At 45.3% G+C, this 20,755-nt stretch overlaps 2 long non-coding RNA genes across 5 annotated transcripts in view; one reads left to right on the top strand and one right to left on the bottom strand.

Moving 5' to 3' along the window:
* The first annotated feature begins 2,849 nt into the window (after nucleotides 1-2,849).
* LOC122239376 overlaps nucleotides 2,850-20,755 on the top strand; it is a 19,622-nt gene continuing 1,716 nt past the window's right edge. Inside the window, exons 1-5 of one of the 3 annotated variants that reach the window (XR_006218390.1) lie at nucleotides 2,850-3,005; nucleotides 3,275-3,411; nucleotides 6,631-6,728; nucleotides 14,568-14,660; nucleotides 16,329-16,508. This is a non-coding gene — a long non-coding RNA (uncharacterized LOC122239376). Of the gene's footprint in view, nucleotides 3,006-3,274; nucleotides 3,412-6,630; nucleotides 6,729-14,567; nucleotides 14,661-16,328; nucleotides 16,509-20,755 lie in introns of those variants that run through there. The other 2 variants (XR_006218388.1, XR_006218389.1) reach the window with 2 other exon arrangements.
* LOC122239377 overlaps nucleotides 12,570-20,755 on the bottom strand; it is a 22,965-nt gene continuing 14,779 nt past the window's right edge. For both annotated transcript variants that reach the window (XR_006218391.1, XR_006218392.1), the window contains exons 2-4: nucleotides 17,629-17,773; nucleotides 13,263-13,340; nucleotides 12,570-12,654 (exon numbers count right to left, since the gene is read on the bottom strand). This is a non-coding gene — a long non-coding RNA (uncharacterized LOC122239377). The remainder of the gene's footprint in view (nucleotides 12,655-13,262; nucleotides 13,341-17,628; nucleotides 17,774-20,755) is intronic.

Below are 20,755 nucleotides of genomic sequence, written 5' to 3'. Positions count from 1 at the left end.
AGGCAAATAGACCAGGGGCCTCTGATGCAGGAAGGATCTTCTGTACAGAACTTTTTTTTTTTTTTTTTTGCCAGAATGCCTCTGTTTGCTAGAGAATCCTGGTATGGTGATTTCAAGCCTGCTCTGGATGGATTTCTTTTTTTTTCTTTTCTTTTTTCTTTTCTTTCTTTCTTTCTTTCTTTCTTTCAAGTTTATTTTAGAGAGAGAGAGTGAGAGCAAGAAGGGGAGGGGCAGAGAGAGAGAGAGAGGGAGAGAGAGAGGGAGAGAGAGAGAGAGAGAGAGAGAGAGAGAGAGAGAGAGAGAGAGAGAAAAGCCCAAGCAAGCTCCCCACTGCCAGCGTGGAACCTGATGTGAGGCTTGAACTCACGAACTGTGAGATCATGACCTGATCTGAAATCAAGAGTCGGGGATGCTTAACCAACTGAGTCTCCCAGGAGTCTCTCTGGATGGATTTCTTAATCAAAATTGATTATGTCCAACATAAAGAAATGTTTCCTTTTAGGTTAGCTGCCAAATTCCCCCATCATTTCACTGACCCAAGACTGTCGTGTGGGTCATGCTGTGTATAGGTAGCAAAGTGGGAATAAAGACAGACAAAACATCTCCCAGTGGCCCCTGGTTGTGTTGTCACTGAAGAGCTTGTCAAGATCTGAGGAGGAGATTTTGAAGAGCAGCTGAACCAGCTGGCCAGAGCAGCCCTGGTGATTCAGGAGGTGACATTCTCCTCTCTGAGTCACCGGGAGCCCCTCAAGGCACCCTGTGGGGGCCCGTGTTTGCCAGACACAGACATCATGCTTTCCTGTCAAGGAAGGTGTTTCTCTGCCCTCAAGGGGGTCACCAGAAGGCTGTTTCCAGCATAGGTGCCATGGAAAAGGGAACCGAGGCTCAGGCTCCAATCACAGCACAGACCTGTGGGATAGAAGCATCTGGAAGTCAGGGGATGGAGGTACCTCACGAAGGGCCCTGCTTGGTGACTTCTAGCGTGAACCACTACAGTCATTGTCAAATTTTTGAACAGCCCTCCGGCATCCCAACTAGATCTGCAAATCACCGGTCCTCTCATCTGTCCCTGTCTGTTAACATCCTGCAGTATTTCTGAGGCAGTTAAGTGGATGACACGTTTCTTATGAAGGGATGGTGGTGATCCCATCATTTCACAGAGGAGCAAGATGCCTGTTTTGGGATGAGATAACATGTGGTTTTGGGAAAATTTCCTTGCAACTTTGAAAATGTTAGATGAACATCGATCATCTTTGAGTCCTGATTCCCCACCGCTGCTTGTCACAATCCCTCAGAAGCTGGGGATGACACTGGCCTTCTAGGGATTTCTTTACACCCTGGATAGAGTTCCTTTAGGATTATTTGCAAGCGCTCACATCTTTGTCAGAGTTTGTGTGTGATGTCCTTCTGGGGGAGGACACATGAGATTTTATCTCATTTCTAGGGCTAGGTTATTGGAGGGAGGGATGGAAATGAGAAGGCAGGAGGGAAGGGTGAAAGGAAATAGCACTTTCTGAGCACAGATCAGATATTTGACACCTTTATGTCTATCCTTCCATGAAGTCTTAGGGGCTGGGCTCTTTGATCCCCATTTCTCAGATGAGGAAGCTAAGCCTTAAATTGAGATACTAGCCAATAATCTGGTGAGTAACAAGAGTGAGCATTCAAATCCTAGTTTTTCTGAATCCAAACCTGGTCCACGCTTGCTCTTTCCTCCTCACCAGCCTGCCTGGACAAGCTTTCCCTCCATTCCATCACCGAAATGACCATAGCCCTGATGCCTCTCCTGCGGGCCAAATGGCTGTGGCTTTGTCTCCACCTCATCTATGCTTTTCAATATTCAACTCCTCTTCTGAATGCTTCCCTGGAGTTAGCTTTGGCCTTTGAATACAGGAAAATCGTGATTTTCTGCTGTAGGTGGCCAAGGGATGTTCTTAACTAGCGTCTTCCCAGCCCCTGAGATGGTTCCCTCAGCTGCTCCCAGCTCTTTATCAGCAAAATCAAAACGATGCTGTATAGCCCATGGGCCATCAGGGGGCCACACACAGTGATTTAACCCATATGGTGGATTCCAGAGCTTTCAATCTCAGGCAGCATGGATCCTGAAGCACGGGCCACAGGTGTATGACCAAACAAAAGACTGCACAAAACACTCGATAAATAAAACCTTTATGCCATATTCAGGAGCGAACTGAACAGAGATTATTTTGGAAATAAGATCCCAACGCAGGCATTCACACGGCCCTTTATCTTAGGGGAGTATAACATTACAAAACAGAAACATTTCTTAGCATGTATTCTCTTTGCAAACTGGCCTTCGAACTGGTTTATTTTTCTACGTGCCCCATGTCCAAAATCTATCTCTACCTTTTTTCTTATTCCAGCTTTTTGCATAATAAGTGCATCCTCAATGCGAAGCCACAGCCAACCTTCCGTGGGTGACAAGGTGGCCCCAGATGTTTCTCACGCTTCTCCCTTGGGTTAGCTTTATGGCTTGCACTGCATGTCCTACTGTATGGCATGGGCACCAACTCTGCCCTGTTCCTCCCTCCATGACGAGAGGGCAGTGCTGTCTCTTCTCTGCCCAGCTTCCAAGGATTCCATTTTCCTTCCACTACTCCTTTCTTATTTTAGTGGGAATTTGAGAGGGGGGGCGGGGGAGGTTGGTGTTGTTGTATAGGCAAGTGGGAGCCATTGAAGATTCGTGGGCATGAGGCTGACTCTATCAGTAGGAACCAGAGGACCTGGCGGTAGTGGGGTGGGGTGGTGGGTGGCGAGGGGCCAAATTGGTGACATCATTTACAGTACTATTGTGACAGTCAAGGGAAGGAGAGTGAGAGAGAGAGCTATGGTGGGGTTGGGGGCGGGAAGAGTTATAGAGCTCCTTCTGGGATCCGTAAGTCCCCAGATATCGGAAGGGACACCAGCCTTTACAGTAATGACAGCCAGATTCCAGCTCTCGTATGAAGCTACCAGCTGCCTTGGAAAGGACCCACAAATAAGAGGTATATAATTCCGGGCTGTGTTGTGGGTAATGGCTAGCCTTATACAACACAGAAGTCCTAGGAAGGAGGTTTTGGTCTCCGATGAAGGAAGGAGAGAAAATAACCCAAATTATTATAAATGAAAGAAGAGATCTCAGAGTTAGGTTAAGAAAATGGGACAAGGAGGCATGATCAAGACTCTTCAAAGGGTGGAGTGGAAAGGAGGAGGACTGCGTGCTCCAGTGGAGCAGAACTGCATCCGATTTCTCTGTCTTTTCTGTCTGTTTTAGTTGACATTGGAGTTACCATGAGGAAAGAAAATGTTTTATTTAGAAAAATATCTTGCTTGGTTTAGAAGAGGAGATGTTGCAGGCAGACGTTAGTGAGAGTCAAGAAACAAGCTCTGTGCATTATAAATAAGCAGCAGGTGGGTGATGAAGGGGCGGCAGAAAAAAGGGAGGGAGGTGAGAAGGGGAGGAGAATGTCAGAATACTATGGTAGGGTCTTGCTTTTAAGAATGGGGTGATATTACTCAATTACAAATGATTTATGTTTTTGTGACATAGTCCCTTTCCACAGTAACTTTGGAAAGTCTGCCACCTCTAAAATCCTATGGCAGGTTTTCCTTTCCATTCCTTTCCTTTCCTTTCCTTTCCTTTCCTTTCCTTTCCTTTCCTTTCCTTTCCTTTCCTTTCCTTTCCTTTCCTTTCCTTTCCTTTCCTTTCCTTTCTTTCCTTTCCTTTCCTCTTCTTTCTTTCATTCTTTCTTCCCTCCTTCCCTCCCTTTCCTTCTCTTTCTTCCTTTCTTTCTCCCTTTCTTTCTTCCTTCCTTCCTTTCCTCTTCTTTCCTTCATTCCTCCCTCCCTCCCTTTCCTTCTCTCTTTCCTTCTTCGTTTCTTTCTCCCTTTCTTTCTTCCTTCTTCTTTCTTTCCTCTTCTTTCTTTCCTTCCTTCCTCTCTCCCTCCCTTTCCTTGTTTATTCCTTCCTTCCTTTCTTTTTTCTTTTCCTTTCTTTCCTTTTATTTCCTTTCCTTTATTTCCTCTTCTTTTCTTCCTACCTCCCTCCCTCCCTTTCCTTATCTCTTTCTTCCTTCTTCTTTCTTTCCTTCCTTCCTTATTTCCTCCTTCCTTCCTCCTTCCTTCCTTCCTTCCTTCCTTCCTTCCTTCCTTCCTCCTTTCCTTTCCTTTCCTTTCCTTTCCTTTCCTTTCCTTTCCTTTCCTTTCCTTTCCTTTCCTTTCCTTTCCTTTCCTTTCCTTTCCTTTCCTTTCCTTTCCTTTCCTTTCCTTTCCTTTCCTTTCAACATGAAACCACCAGTGGGATGGATCCCTACCCACAGGGTGCATGCGAGGGTGAATGAGGTTATCTGACTGCTGACCTGATCTATAGGAACCCGAACCTGGAAGAAACCCTGAGATCAGAAACTTTGCAGGAACACCCAGGAATCTTGGGGGAGGATCCTAGGATTTCCACGGGTCAAGGAATGAAGTTCTGGCTGATCAGTCCTGGTCCTTAAGAAGGGCAGAGAGCTGCCACGTGGGTGATACACCTCTGCTTTTCTTTTTTTCATCTGGGGACCAGCTTACCTAAGTAGGGTACACTAATATGGAATGATCATTACTGACCAGCTCAGGTCTAAAGCTTGGGACTCCCAGGGCTGGGGAGGAGCCTAGATTCTGGAACTGGTCTCTGTGGCTAACTATGCTAAGATGTTGAACAGCGACAGATGCTGCTGTCCAGAGCCAACGTTCTGGATCCTCCTTCCAAGCTGTAATCAGAACGCCTTTTCTGAGATGCCTCCAAACTACCGCCTTCCAAAATGCATAAGCAGTACCCTAAATCGGTGCCACTCAAACTTCACTGTGCTTCAGAACCACCTGGATGGTTCTTTAAAACCGTTTGCCAAGTCCCATCTGCAGAGGTCCAGGAAACAGGCGACTGCCAACTTGCATTTCTAACAAGTTCTCAGGGGAAGCTGATACTTGTGGTGTTGGAACCACACTTTGAGAACTGTCATCCTACGCTAGCTTTTCTAGAACTTTAATGTGCATGAAGTCATCCGGGGATCTTGCGAAAATGCAGATTCTGATTCAGTAGGTCTGGGGTGGGGCCCGAGAATGTGCATGTTGGATGATGCTGATGCTTCCTCTGAGGACCACTCTTTGGGTCGCGTGGCCCTACACCGTGCAGCCTTTAGCCTTTGTCTGACTGGCTGAAGGTCAGGAGTTTCCATCCCACTGGGATTAAGTACCTTTATCCCAGGCTGCTACTTGCAACTGCTTTACGAGGGTCTGGCTGTCTCTTCTTCCTTGAGCTTCTGCAATTCCCTGAGGAGTCAGCCCCACCCCATGTTCCTGCTGGGAGCTGAGCTGCCTAGTCAGCTGCTGGAACACCTGTTCCAACCGCAGTGCTTGTAGGGACAGTTAAGCCTTGTCAGGTTCTGGCTCTTGGTGGCGGCTGGAGACGTGTGGCCACTCTCACTCCTTGGGGCCTGCTCTGCCCTCACCGTGCTGACAGTGGCCTTCTGAAGTGCCAGCTGATGTTCTGCTCTTCAGACCAGCCGCACTTGGCTCTCTCCTGGCTCCCCTGCTGTTCCTGGCCGCTCCTGAACGACTCCATGCTTCAATATGCATCCGCCACAGCCTTCACCGGCCACGGCTCCGGGGCAAGGGCAGGAGGATCTGGGAGGTCGTTCAGGATGTGGACGCGTTGAAAAGATGGAAACACTGGGGGGAAGGAGGGAGGGATGGGAGTTCATGTATGCCTCATATGAGATTTAATATTTGCATGAAATATTGCAGTGAAAAAAAGCTCATCGATTTCATCTGCAGCAGGACGGACTCAGGGACGGTTTCTTGTAGGATGGGAGGAGGGAGGAGAAATGGTTTGGGATTCAGGAGACCCAGAGTTCTAGTCCCCATTCTGACGCTAGTCAAGAACCAGCCCGCTGCCCTGGGCCTCAGTGTTCTCATTTAGAAAAAGAGAGGATTGGGGGGCGCCTGGGTGGCTCAGTCAGTTAAGCCCACGACTTTGGCTCAGGTCCTGGTCTCACAATTTGTGAATTTGAGCCCCACATCCGGCTCTCTGCTGTTAGCACAGAGCCCGCTTAGTATCCTCTGTCTTCCTCTCTCTCTCTGCCCCACCCCCCTCACTCTTGTGTGCTCTGTCTCTCTGTCTCTCTCTCTAAAAAATAAGCATTTTTTTTTTAAAAGAGAGGGTTGGATTAAACTCCCTTTGGGATGTCACATATCTCAGAGTCACTTATTATTAGATTCATTATCAAGGGAAGCTGGGGAAAGACTTAGGCTTTGGGTTTGGAAAGACCTGACTTCAGTTTCTTGCTTCTCCTTGTCGACAGCTGGGAGGCACTGGACACGTCTCAGCCACTCTGAGTTGTTTCTTCACCAGTGAGGATTACATGCTACATCTATGCTACAATAAATGAAAAGAACCTAAAATAATTTTACAGGTTGATAGCAAGCAGGCATTCAAGAAACAGATGCCAATATTATGACAATCATTAAAAACTGGGACCTTTTCACTGTACTCCATTTATTGGGGCTAGACACAAATGCTCAAAAGTGTATTACTTTTTTTTTTTTTAAACTAGAAATTACTTCAATTCTGTGCTTCTCATGCCTGTCCCTTAGGTAGTCTGTGTCTGCTCAACTCAGCCTCCAAGAGAACATGTTCCAAAACCCTGCGGCAAGAGGGTGAGAACGATTAAGACAACATTTTGCGATACTTAGTAAGTTTTAGGGAATAATTTAATACTGACTCGCAGCAAAGCTGACTGAAACATAACCTGTGCCCACCATCCCCCCCCCCCCCCAAGGACACTGTAAACCCAAGGACCGGTTTGAGAACAGGGTAGATAGCACAGGATAAAATGATTTTCTATTCTCTTTGAAGATGGTTGTCTTGGGATCAGCACTAATGGGTACTCACTAAGTGGTTCCTGGTTGAAAGAAGGATGTTCTAGAGGCTTACCTGTCCCACCGCCTGAAGACTGTGGTACACCCCAAATGTGACTGGCATGTTTTTTTTTTTTTTATATAGCCTGGAAGTTTGTTTACCTTGTTCTTCTTCAGGGCCTCTGGGAGGCAGGCGTCTGGTTGTAAGCAACAGGAACAGTCCAGCTAACTTAGGCGGTTAGTTGGAGCTTACAGGTGCTCACGGAAGGCTGGACAGTCAGAGTTAGTGAAGCAGTAGGAATCTAGACACTTCTGCATGGATGAATCCATTCGGGGACCCCATGTACTTCAGATCTCTTATCTCTTAAGGAAACAGGCCTGGCATTTCCAGGTCATTCTCTCAGGCCCAGCCCCCAAATATGGCCTCCTTCCCTTTCCCCTCCTACTCCCCAACCCAGGACTCTGAGATCAGCAGCTGGTAAAAGGCTCGGTGGCACATCTGAGGGCCAGCCTGTGTATGACCCCCATGCCCAGCAGTTATTTTGTCCAGCTACACCTGATGGAAGGATATCCATGTGACTCCTACGTTCAATATTCAGCCCGATAGACAAAGTTGCCTTTGATATTAATCTTTGGGGACTGGGTAGTTAATTTCGTATTATACCTGGTGCTATTATTTAGTCATTTCACACTCTGTATGTTTGGTTTTTATGAATATGTGCTTCTTAGCTCAGTGTGTCTGCAAATCACCCCCTATATGATATGTGATAAGCCCAGGGATCTGCATTAGCCAAACAATTATGGCCACAGACAGAATCGTTTTTGTGATATCTACACATTTCAGAATCCAACTAGGGAAAGACAGCAGTGCTGTCTCCTGTGCCTTATTTCCCAATGAAATGGACATAATGGCACCAACATGGTGAATTTGTTGCCTTAAATTATATAATATATACACAGTGCCTGATGTATAGGGAAGTATAAAAGGCAAGTATTATAGCTAATTTTTCTTCTGTCTTTCCCCTAATCAGTGACTAAACCTTTGTTGGTTCATATCAAAAGCTTTAAGGCAGCAGGAGGGTGGGAGAAGGGAAGAGGGTGGCCATACTGCCCAGCCCTTAACTCTCTCCATGGTAAAGATCTGAGTTACTGTATGCAACCCCCATCTCCTCCCTCCTAGGTTTGACTGTCTGCATACTCTTAATTCTGATTCAGGAGTGATGTAGAATTGTTATTTTTTTTGTGTGATTATGTGTTATTTTGTATGAAAATAATGAAGTAGCTGTTATTTATAACAAAGCTCTGATAATTTATTTCTTTCCATGTATCACTGCTCAAGACACAAAGTCCCAAAAGAGAGTAGGAGGAAGAGAGAGAGAGGGAGAGAGAGAAAGAGAGTGAGTTTAATTTGTCTGGCTTTGATGATGTGCCTAACCCTTCAGCTAGGGGAAAGAATGTCGCTCTGGTTTACAGTTCTACCGAGCAAATTAGGGCAAGTTGATTTTCATAAAAGGAAATTGGGTCACAGTTGCCAGAATACAGGGAGTAGATGCAGTGGGGTGGTGCAAACCCCAGATCTCTGTGGCAAGGTTCTAAGCAACTACTCCTGTAAAAAAATGTAAGGCCCAATAAACAAACCACTTCATAGCAGCAACTACAATTTGAACAAGAAAGGTAAGAGATGGTATAGTTTAATCACTTTGTATATGATGCACACATATGCACACAAACATAGACATGTAGCTAGGTGTAGAGTGGAATATTTTATATGGACACGGTTCATTAAAGTTACCCATTATTAATGGACATCAATCCATCCACATACTTTGTTCGAGGCTCTCATACTCCCGCCCCCTCCCTCCTGCTCACTGACTGAGTCACCCAAGTCTGTCTGTCTCCTACTGTGTTAAAAAATAGGTCCTGTTCTTGGTTCTGGCACAAAGAATGAGTCCAGGGATAAGCCTGAGTGGCCCTCGTCCTCAGAGAAGGCACATTCCAGGTGGCCCGGGGGCTCGAGGGCACCAGACTTTGGATGTGCAAGTGTGGCCTGAGCCGGAACACCAGGGACTCTGGCTCCAAGGTTTGTGCCTGTAGCTCTTACTGCACTTGGCTCTGTAGGATTCCTGGGGCTTTTCTCATGCCTGTACTCATTTTCTACCTTCAGTAGCCTGTCTGTCACTCGCACAAACCCAGCAGTCAACTGGCTGGGTCCAACTCAGTGCCCTGAGGCTGCTGTGGGCAGTGGAGAAGGGGTGCTTGGCTCCCTGGGCACCTGCAGCCTGGTCAGCTCCTGCCCGACACAGAGTCGGGTTTGCCAGGAGCAAGGCAGTGCATTCCTCAGTCTCATTCCTTCTCTCCTCCTCCAACCCTTTTGCAAGAAGACTCCAGAAGGCCAGCTTGTCACCCTAGTTTCTCCAGAAAGCCCTCCCTTTCCTCAGGGGTGGACATTTTTTCTGGCCATTGAGCACTCCTCATCAGTTGATCAGAGACCCACCTAGGAAGCTCCAAGGGGCAGGTCGATCACCGTTCAGGGTCAAAGGGCAAGAATTAGCCATGGCCACCTCTTTCCATCTGCCCTTCCTGGAGAGAGGCCAGCCAGAGGAATGTGGAAGGGGTTTTATTTAATTTCATTTCTGTTCATTTTCAAGTCTCCCAAGCAGTGGAATTGCCTCCTCTGTTCTTGGATCAGGTGCAGGAAGATGATAGAAGTCTGAGTAAATTGGGAAAGTATCTTCTAGAGTTCTGCTTTGATCTCATCACCCTCCTACTCAATAACCTTTGCCCTCTCCCTCTGCCTTCAGGGACTCCATAACCCTTTCTCCGGTATTTCAGGCCCTGTGCGGGAAGTGGGCCACCTATCCAGCCACACTTCCCACTATCCCATCCCCCCTACTCTCTGTTTCAGCCACATTGGGTTACCCTCCATTCCCCCAGACCCTTGTCTGCTTTGCCTGTGTTGGGCCCTTACCCAGAATGCCTTCCTCCCCTGTTTTCACCTCCTCATATCCTACCCCATTCCGACATCACATCTGTCAGGAAGCCTTCCCGGCGTCCCCAGCTGGAAGTGAACTGCTCCTTCCATCTGCTCTCAGAGCATTTGTGTGTGGCTCTCTCTTGCTTTTTCCATTCTAACTTGCATTCTGGAACTTGCACCTTTCGTCACCACATTCCATTTCTTATTCCAGCAATTGATCACTCAAGACACAAAGAATATTTGGGACACCTCGGTGGCTCAGTTGGTTAAGTGTCTGACTACAGCTCAGGTCATGATCTCACAGCTTGTGGGTTCGAGGCCTGCGTTAGGCTCTGTGCTGATGGCTCAGATCCTGGAGCCTGCTTCCGATTCTGTGTCTCCCTCTCTCTCTCTCTCTCTCTGCCCCACCTCTGCTTGCTCTCTGTCTCTCAAAAATGAACAAATGTCAAAAAAAAGACACAAAAAGAAAAATCTTGGGGACACCCAGAACCCACCTGTGCTACCGCATGCATCCCATCCACCAGCAGCTCTGCTGGTTTTACCAGCTCAACATTTCTTGAGCCCATTCTTTCTTCTCTCTAGTCATTATCAGCTCAGCAGTTGGGTCTCTCAGAGGTCATCAGAGCAGCCTGCCAACTGGGCTCCTTGCTGGGGTCTGCTGGGCAAAACTCCATCGTCCTAACAGGGCTGGCAGATTTGTTCCTCTCCCCATTAGTCCAGAAACTTCTTGGTAGAAACCACATCCTGGTTTCTAGGGCCTGGTGCATAACAGGTACTTAATAAATGCTGAGATAACGAGGCATGAATAAATGATGCCACCTGGTGGCGGGGGGTGGGGGCAGAGAATGTCACATAATCATGGGTCCTTGACCCATACAAACATCCTGCCTTCCCTCTACACACCCACTTTACTCATCTGTAATATGACAGTGATGCTTTCATTTCTGAGGTCTAATCAATGACCCAACTTCCTTGCCAATTCCCTTTACGTTTGTCTCACAGGGAAACAAACACCTTAAGTTGTGGTGATTTGGGGGACACTTTGCAAGAGATGATGCTTCTCTCATTAAAAAATACTTTTCTGTTTATCTCAGCTCGTTCCTTAGGCCAAGATAAACATTAATTTTCCTTCAGAGTGGACATGGGCTATTGCTAGCTGGGAAGAATGCAACCAGAAAGCGTTCTAATCCGGTGTGTGACTCTTTTCTCTTTCATCACCTGCTTGGGTCTTTCGGATGCCGTGATTCAGAATCAAGTTAAAGATTGTCTGAAAAATCTGCTTAGACATAAAAATCAATAGATGAAAAGGAAGCAAGACTGATTTCGAGCTACAAATCATATAATTCAGGGGCTGGGCACACATGGCTTCCTCTTTTGAAGACTGTGGAAAGTGGAACTCTGAAGTATTAATTCAGTGGTTGAAGGAAATGACAATAATGATTATGCCAGGAAATTTCTACCTGTGTAATAGGAAAATGTGCTCAGACAACAGAAGAAGTAGCCATTAGAATCCCCCCCTCCCAAATTCTTCCTCAATTCATATATTCTGTTCTCTTGCTCCCAGAAATATATCCATTCTGGTCAGTTCAATTAGGGTAATGTGGTCAGTGCATCAACAGGTCTTGTAAAGTTTTGGTGAGATTACACCAGGTTTGTCTTGTCTACCAGAATAAAGTACATATCACAATAAAGGCAGGGACTTCATAAATGCCTCCTGGATGTATAGTTCCAATTTCCTTATGAAACATCTCTACTTGAAGATCAATCCAAGTCCCAAAGTCATCATTTTCCTGGAAAACAGAACGTCTTACGTGGGATCCCATTTCATTCTGTGGTGCTTCTCAATGAGACGGGGCCTGGTGGGGGGCAAACAGATTGGTCTGTTGGTTGGGGTTAAGCTTGGGAAAGTAGTTGAGCGGTGTGTGGACAAAGGGAGTTGCGTTATTATGCTATTTCTGCCAGGGAAGTAAACTGTGAGCACAGCTGTGTAGGACAGAAAAACATGGCAGACCAGGGGCGAGATGGTAAGTTGTTAATGGGAAACACATGAGTGTGATACATGGCGATGACCCTTGAGAAGGTGAAATGTCTAGGTGTGTATTCCTTTGTGAGCACTAGCGTTTACCTTCTGTAACTTTCTGTCCTCTTAGCCATGTTGTAGCCCTAGCTTTTCTGTTCCTGTGCCTTTCACCATTTTATTAATAACTATGTCATGGCAGATATTGGGAAATCAATATGACCCCACATAATCCTTGTCCAAGGTGGAATGTGTAGAGCAGTGGAGAACCAGTTAGGTCAAATGAGTTGATTGAACAAAGCCAGTGATTTTGACCAGGGAAGTGGATCCATGGAGCCAGAAGGTTGGGGGTGGGAAGGGAAGATGGTGTCAGGGACCTGTTTTTCAATAGGTAGGAAGTCAGAAAGTCACTGAGGTCAAGATGGTGTCCAGGTCAGGAAGGGGTCTGAGCATCTGTGCCCCTAGTGGTTGGGAGGTCAGAGTATAGCTAGGGAGTTAAGGAATCCCCCCCCCCCCCCCCCGCCAGCAAGAGGTGGGATTGCCTATCCAGAGACATGTTGTCTTGGAACAGGTCTCACAAGTATTTTGTTATAGCAATAGGGAAAGAATCAATGCTGATAAATTTTTTAATGAATGGAAGCAGATTCAAGATGATCTCTTTACAAAAATTCACCAACTTGCATTCTGGTGTGTTTTCTTGAGTAGGAGAAAAATGATCACATGTACAGATAGCACACCGGGAACCACAGGACTATCCTTCTGTTAGTACCTGCAAAATAAAATATTATCCAGCATTTTACTATTAATACCTGCAAAATAAAATATTGTGCAGCATTTTACTCCCACCAAAAATTTTTATGTGTTTTCATCAAAATCTGAGGAGCATATTATATATGTAAATAACAAATGTCAGGTGCATTGCTGAAGGGAAAAGTTTGAGAATTGCCAATTTAGCGTTGCTGAGCTGTGGCAGTGGAGGCAGAACAGGAGGGGGGTGGGGAACAGGTGATTCTTTCCGCTTTTGGGTTTCATGATCTTGGAGTTCAGCACTGGCCAACATCTGGGTCATAGACCAGTCGGGAAGGCCAACAGCTGCACTACTGTCTTCTCTTCCAGAACATAAATTTCTGAGGCTTTAACTGTTTCCCTCGTTATGGTCTAACATGGTCTCTGCTGCTCCTTGCTACTCAGTGTCCAGGAGTCTGGCCACCGCTTCTCTGGTAGCATCTCTCCTGTCAGCTGCCCTCAGTTCTTCTGTGCCTTCCACCCTGCCTGTCCGCCAATCTTCCTAAACTGTCCCTGGTGCCCTGTGCTTCCTGTGTTGGAAAACATGAGCAGAACACAGTGTGATGACACAGCGTCCACCAAGGCACATACCTAGTTTCTCGCCCCCTTGGCTCCTTCTCCCTGGGTCCCTGAGCAAGTGGCTTACAATTTCAATGTCTCAGTCTCCTCCTGGGTAACATGAAACGATGCAATTAGCAGAATATCATGAACTCCGATTCCTCTGCTTCAAAGCTCCCCAACTATGCCCCCCCTACAGTTTTAATACAATACTGATTGCTATTTATTACACACATTTATGTATTCATTGGAGAAATTTTGGAAGTGCAGAGGAGCACAAGGGAAAAAATCGGAAAGTTACTGCAGTTAGGGAGGAAATTTGCTTTTGAGAGAGGATGGGACCACATCTCTTTGTGTGTCTCTCTCTGCTTCTACCTTTAACTCTTTTTTTTTTTTTTGAGTTTATTTATTTATTTTGAGAGAGACAGAGACAGCATGAGCAGGGGAGGGGCAGAGAGGGAGAGAGGCAGAATCTGTGCTATCAGCAGCGAGCCCGATGTGGGGCTTGAACTCATGAACCAGGAGATCATGACCTGAGTCGAAACCAAGGGTTGGACGCTTAACTGACTGAGCCACCCAGGCGTCCCTCCTTTAAGTGTTGATTTAGCGTGGCCTCTGTCTCCTTTGCCTGTCTCTCTCTGCTCCATGGAGGATGGTAACATTATGGGAGGCTGAATAATAATTAGCACTAGCTGTGGTTAGAAAAACTGGCATTGAAATCAGAGCAGCTGATGCCTAATTTCAGGGTAGCCTGCCTGAACCTTGATGGCAATGTTTCTAAATGTCTGTAAAATGGAGTTAATGATTGGACCTGTCTCAAAGCCTGGTGAGGGATTTATTGTATGGCCTGGTGCACAGTAATAACTAAATAAATGTTTGCTTTGAATAAGGCCCAGCTCGAGCCTTCTCTTCTTTATGCAGCTTTTTCTAATCTGGTCTTTACTGACCTTCCAGTGACCTTACAGAATTGTTAGTTTGCATTCAGTTTTCACCTAATCCTGAGTCCTTCCCCCCGCCCCCCTCCCGGCCAGCCAAATGGGAAGTCCTTTGGCCGTGGACCCCACTTCTATTTCTTTAGTTTTCTCCAGGACAACCAAACAAAATGCTTGCCAATAATATTTTTGGAACACTAAAGTGTTAACACTGATTAGATGTTATGGAATTTATCCTAGAGCTCATCGAAAGTTGGTGAAATTGTCCTTCCTGGGTCATACCTCTGTGCCTGCCACTATGCAGACACTTCTGTGACACCCAGAGACTCGTGAGATTTGGGATTGGGTGACCTCTTAGAGTGGCTGTCTGCACTGTCTCAGTCACCCAGGGCTCTCTGCCTCCCAGCCAGGTGCTGTCTGCATCCTTCCAACTCATGGTGACTTTGGGAATGGCCGTCCAGAGGCTCAGGAGTGGAGATGCTGCTGTCAGGCACGGAGGGTAAGTAACTTTGGAGTGAAGTCTGTGAGCTTGTTAGCTGTCCGTCACTTGCCATGGGCCACTGGAGGGAATGACAGTAGGTGTTTCATTCACCATCCCCAGTGTTGTGATAATAGTTGTACTGGAGGATGGGTGGGGAGGAGATCTTTCCCTATGAACTTCAGATAAACCTCCCATTAGCCACCTGCCTGAGGATCAAAATCTCACTGTGGACCTCCTCCGGGTGGTGAGTATTTGGGTGTCTGGGCAGAAGTTGACCCCAGGCTGCTCCAAGCAGAAGGCCGTCTCTTGCTCTGATCTTGCTCTCTGACAGCACGGTTCTGTCCCGCTCCCCGCAGGAGGCCAGCATGTGCCATGCGATTGCTGGCCTTTCCTTCCAAGCACATCAGATGGGCTCTGTTTGCAGGGTCCGTGCATCGCCCCATGTTGCTGTGTGGAACCTGGCATTCTCCAAATGCCTGCAGCTGTCACCAAAGTATTTTCAGCCCAGCTCAGTTTGTACCCAAAATCCAGGGTGGGGGTGGGGAAGCAACACAGGAACATTTGGAGGAACCAGAACCCAAATGGAATTATTAACATTTGAGGTGGGGGTGGCGATATCTTTGCTCAGGATCTGAGTGGAAAGGAACCCAGGGACATGAGTGGATCATTTGGTCTCTTGGAGACCCCTCCAGTTTTGTGATGTTCTAAGTTCTAATTCAGAATGAGAATGGCAAGGGGCAGGCCAACCAGGTAGAAATTTGCTCCTGTTTATTAGAAATGGAGATTCAGAGTCGTGGAAGGGAAAGGAATATCCTTAGGTCACAGTGGCTGCACTCCCTCAGGTGTGCTGGAGAAGGGGGTGGTGAAGCTAGAGGGCTGTGTGGGGCCAGGGGGTGCCGGAGCAGAGGGTACCCTGTGTGTGGGCAAACGAGAGCAGACTCAAGACTGGTGTTACTGACAGATGTGGGCTCCAAGGCCCTGACACTAATTCTAGACCCATCCTCTTGAAGGTCTGAGGCCACCTGCCTACATATGTACTGTTAAGGATTGGCTCTGAAGGCTGAGTTTTCCAGGGACGTTATCAGAGGTGGCTTCTGGCCACTGTATTAGTTCAAGGCTGTGGAACAGGTGCCATTCATCTTCGTACCGTGTTCTATTCATTCTCAACAATGCTTCAGTTCTCCTAGGTGCCACTTTCAAGGTTGTAATGACCCCATTGGATAAGACATGCATTTCCCCCTACCCCCCCACCCCCTTTCATCAGGATCGCTGGTTTGCTTGTCCATGGAGAATGGTCATGGTATGAATGTTTACGTCTGTTGCTGGAATGCATTGCTATCATATACTTGGGGAGGGATGTGAGGGGCAGGTTTTGTTCTGTTAGCAGGAGCTTTATTAGCATCACAGAGCAAAGGAAGTTCTGCAAAAGTGCTATCAAGGGGAGCTCATAAGAAGAAACCCCTGTGAGGACTGTGATATGTCCTGATGAAGGGGGTGATCTCCTCACTGAGTTACAGAACTGCAGTGAGCCACTGTCACCAGTGGACAAGTTGAAGCATGTAGCTGGGAAATGCCCTTTAGCCACCTCTGGGGTTAACAGGGATTAAGGTCGTCATCCATGCATCACTTGAAGTGATGTCCTCTATGACATCCTGCCACCGTATCCTCACCTCGTTGTGTTTTTAGAGGTTCAAGAGTGCCTGGACTCCAGCACCCAAAATGAGCAGGAAGGCCCAGATGAAGATTTCTGTCAGGACATAGTTTTGCTCTGAGAAGAGTAGCAAGTCTTGAACCGAGGTCACGGGTGTCTTGAGGTGTCTGTTCCAGCTTCATAAATATTAAGCATTATTTTTCACATGTCTTATACATTTTTGTGTAATCCCTGTAATATAATGGCAGGTATAATTGTATATTCTTTATAAAATGTGTGGCAGATACAATTAGCCTTACTTTCTACATGGGGAGACTGAGACTCGGATGAGAAAAGTCAGTCTTTCAAGTCACACATTTCATCGCCGGCGGAGTCTGGGGCATGAGTTCCTATCTCCTGATTCCCAGGTACATGCTGTTTTTGCTAGACTCAAAGTATTAAAGAATCCAGACTCTTTGGAAGTAATGAGGGATTCCAGAAATAGCCTTAGCAGTGCTTAACAATTTGAAAGACCAAAGGCACTGAGGCCAAAGAAGATTGAGACAGGTGAGCTGTTTCATTGTATAAATTTCCATTAACTTGGTTCATAATAATTGAGGCCACACTTGTGCATTTCTATATTAATTAAAAATACTTGAGATCTGATACAGGGTCGAAAATGACACATTGAATTGTCTCTCAAATTGTGCTCATCCCAAATGAGAATCCCCTTGTGACCATGATTTTGCAGACTTGATTAGGTGAGAAGAAATGCATTCAAGTGTCAAAGGCTACATTTGCTAATGAGCTTGACCTCTCAGAGCTGCCTGGCTGGGCAGAGTTGGTGCACAGTTGGTGCTCAATGAGTGCTGATGGTTGGCTGGATGGACTGAGTGTTCAGTTAGCCTCCCATCCCACGGATCGTGGTGCTTTCATTGTGTCAGCTAGAGTGACATTCCAAACCGAACAGCCTATAAATTTAAAGACACATTTGGAAACTTTTCAAACCTACAAAAGGTAAAGAGAATAGTATCATAAACTCCAAGGTCTTGTTTTCCAGATTCAATACTTATCGATATTCTGCTGTTTTCATTTATTGATTTCCCTCACACACATACACACACACACATACACACACACACACAGGGTGGGAGAAGAGAGAGAGAGAAAGGGAGAGAGAGGGAGAGAGAGTTTCTTTTTGGCTGAGATACTATAAAAAAATTTCCAAATATCATATCATTCACCTGTGAATACATCTGTATATATCTGCAATAGAGAATGATTTAAAAAAGTATATACAACTACAATATCATTATCACAACAAAGTCACAATCATTTCTTATTATCATAGAATACCTCTTTCATGTTTAATGTTCCATGATTGTCTCAAAATGCCATTCTGTTCTTTAGATTCTTCAAATTACATTTCAGACAATGTCCACACTATATTTAGTTGATTCAGCTTTTATATCTCCTTCAGTGTATGATAGTTTTTCCTCCCCTGTAAAGAAAAAAAGTTAGGTCAAGAGACTAAACCAGATTCAGGTCTTTTTTTTTTCTTTTTGAAAAATACTTCATAGGCAAAATTGTGCACTTTCTTTAACCTACAATATTTAGAAAGAATTCTATGTTTCTTAAGTATGCATTTATTCCAGGTCCTGATTCGTAGACAAAACTCATAAGGTGACGAATGTTTTGAGGAAATGATACAGAATGGTCCTTTCCCACACATCAGAAATCAGACTCTTGCAAATCGTGGCCATCTAGGACACTGCTGCTGGGTAATGACCATAGGCTTCCAAATGCCTGACATAACTGTCACATACTCCCTTTTAGGAAGGATTTTAGGGCAGAGCAAGGCCCCAATTCAGGGCCTATGTTTTCTTGCTTTACACACAACTCTAAGAAGCTTCATTTTATTTTGGTACTCCACAGGAAATACGAAAACAAAATTAGAGGGAGCGGGTGGTCTGGAAACAGGGAGAGGGATGGCTGTCATCTGAAGAAAATGGAGGAAAAATGAAAAGCAAAAACAAGAACGAGAGAAGACACAGAGTCCGGGATACACTGACAGAAAGGCCGAGAAACTTCCTCTTCCTGTTGGAGGATACCTCATGCCTGCCTGTTTACGTACAGTATCTAATTTATTTTCACATCAACCTTAGGATGGAAGTACTCTCTTGTTCTGTATTTTATGGATAAAAAACATTAAGAAATGTTCCTACAGTCATCCAGCTGAAAGGAAATCCCTAAGAACATTGTCCTATTGCCCCACGATCTGATACTGGGTGAGCCTATGCGTTCATGAGACAGAAAGCAGGATAATTGAGGCCCTGCATCTGTTGGTCAAACAGATAAGACACCACATGGTACATTTTTGAAATCTACTGACTTTCACACAAAACGGGAAAAATGAAAAGTTTGTAATCACGTTATACAGCTTTAAGTTTCTAGAAAATTTATATACATCGAAGTACAGATTTAAATGTTTAGGAGTTGGACTCTCCAAAATTTTACAAACCAGAAACACAGAGATATTACAGCAGTAGTTAAATTAATGGATTGGCTTATCTTGAAGTGTTATGTGGTAAATTTTCAATGGCATTGATGTTGCCTATTCTGTCCATCAGCCTGGAGTATTTCTGTGGTTTTCTAGAATTTTCAGTGAGGCAATTGACTGCCAGAGCCAGCAAGCTCTACTCAAGAATCTAATTTTTTATCCTTCCTCCTCTGTAACTCAAGATTGGATCACCATCACATCCTACAAGTGGCAGTGATTATCGAAGAAATGATGTGTGTATTTCTCTCTTCCTGTGAAAAACGAACCTGATGGGAGCCCTTAGACTGGATAAATTCTGCATGATGACTGTCTTAACCAATTCTTACTGAAGGTTAGGGATTTGGGGAAGGTAAATGCTTCATCATTAGAAATGACACTTTGGGGGCACCTGGCTGGCTCAGTTAGTAAAGCATGCGACTCTTGATCTCAGGGTTCTGAGTTTGAGCCCTACGTTGGATGTAGAGATTACTTAAAAATAAAATCTTAAAAAAATAAAAAGAAATGAAACCTTGAAAGTCACCTAGCATCATGTTACCTGTCTGAGACTCAATCTTCTGGGGCCCACCTGAGAGTCAGAAAATAGAGAATCCAAGTTAGGAGTCACGGTCAGGCACATCCTATACAATCTGGGGCGACTGATGGAGGGACAAATAACCCTGCCCAACTGGTCAAGGCCTCAAGCCTTTGGTAAGTAACTTCTGGTTCTCCTAGCGTGGACTCCGAATGAGTGAATGATTTTAAATATGGACATGGTTAAGATAAAGAAAAACTTTTGCTGCTTAAAGAACTTGCCTTCAACTCTGGAAAACTTAGCTATCCAGCAATTATTCATTTCCTGACCATTCTGGTAACCCAGGTTTTATTCTATTGAGCTTTTGGAAAAAAACTTTTGTTTCACCAGCAGAGACAAGTCTGGACCACATGAACTAGTCTCACCTGGCATGACATTTCTCCTGTGCCTTCAACAATTTCACAGCATATTGATTCTTCATTTCTTTCTCAGACATCAGTTAATTAGCTAACCTGGGTTTTGATTCACACGTATTAAACACCATCTTTTTTGAGCACACAAAACCCCTCTTATGTGACATAAATGGCATTATGTCCAAAAGAATAGTGTTAGATTGTCTTTTACCCTGGAAGAAAAGGAGGTAATTAGTTTGATATATATTTTTTCACTGGCGAATGTTAATGCCGTTTTCACTGCAGAAGGAAAGGTGAATGGCTGTGCCCAGTCACTGCTCCTGGTTTTTGTGGCTCTGACATTATATGAAAGGAGTTTGGGGGAAATGGAATGGAATAGAAGGGCCTCAGTTGAATATGTGGATAAGTAGTGTTCTTAATACTTCAACAAAATCTAAGAGAGTTTGCAATTCATATAGCTTCTCTGAAAGGCTGCCAAGAGGGATATTTTCAATAGATTGGTGGAATGAGGAATTAAATGTAGATTATTCTGGAAAAGATTGGAATTTAATATAACATTTGAACAGGTTAAATTTATATCAATAAAATACCAGATGGAGAATGGGACTGTTTAATTTCCAGCACACAGAAGACACATAACGGTTCTAGAAAGGATGAACGCAGCGTCGGCTGCTGTCTGAGGCTTCTGTGTTCCTTTTCAAAAGCAGCCTGGGAAATTTCTGCCATTCTTTGAAATTCAAGGCACTGGCAAAACTGCGGTCAGATGTGATGGATTACGCAGCCAATTTGCTTGAAGTTTGTGGTTCATTAATCCAGCTCTTTGAAATTCAAAGAACTGAAGTGATGTCATTTGGAATGTACATCACAGAAAATTAATGGGGTTCCTTGGTCAGAAGTGAGAAGGAAGACAATGTGACGAGGGAAAAAAGGGGCTGGCGAGGGGTGGGAAGCCTGGTTTCCAAAGGGAGAAACTGCCTAGCCATTCAGAGCCCCTCATGG

The sequence above is a fragment of the Panthera tigris genome, chromosome B3 (assembly GCF_018350195.1).
Source record: "Panthera tigris isolate Pti1 chromosome B3, P.tigris_Pti1_mat1.1, whole genome shotgun sequence".
NCBI lineage: Eukaryota > Metazoa > Chordata > Mammalia > Carnivora > Felidae > Panthera > Panthera tigris.
The sequence above is the reverse complement of the archived record's forward strand: the minus strand, read 5'-3'. Positions and strand labels throughout refer to the sequence as shown.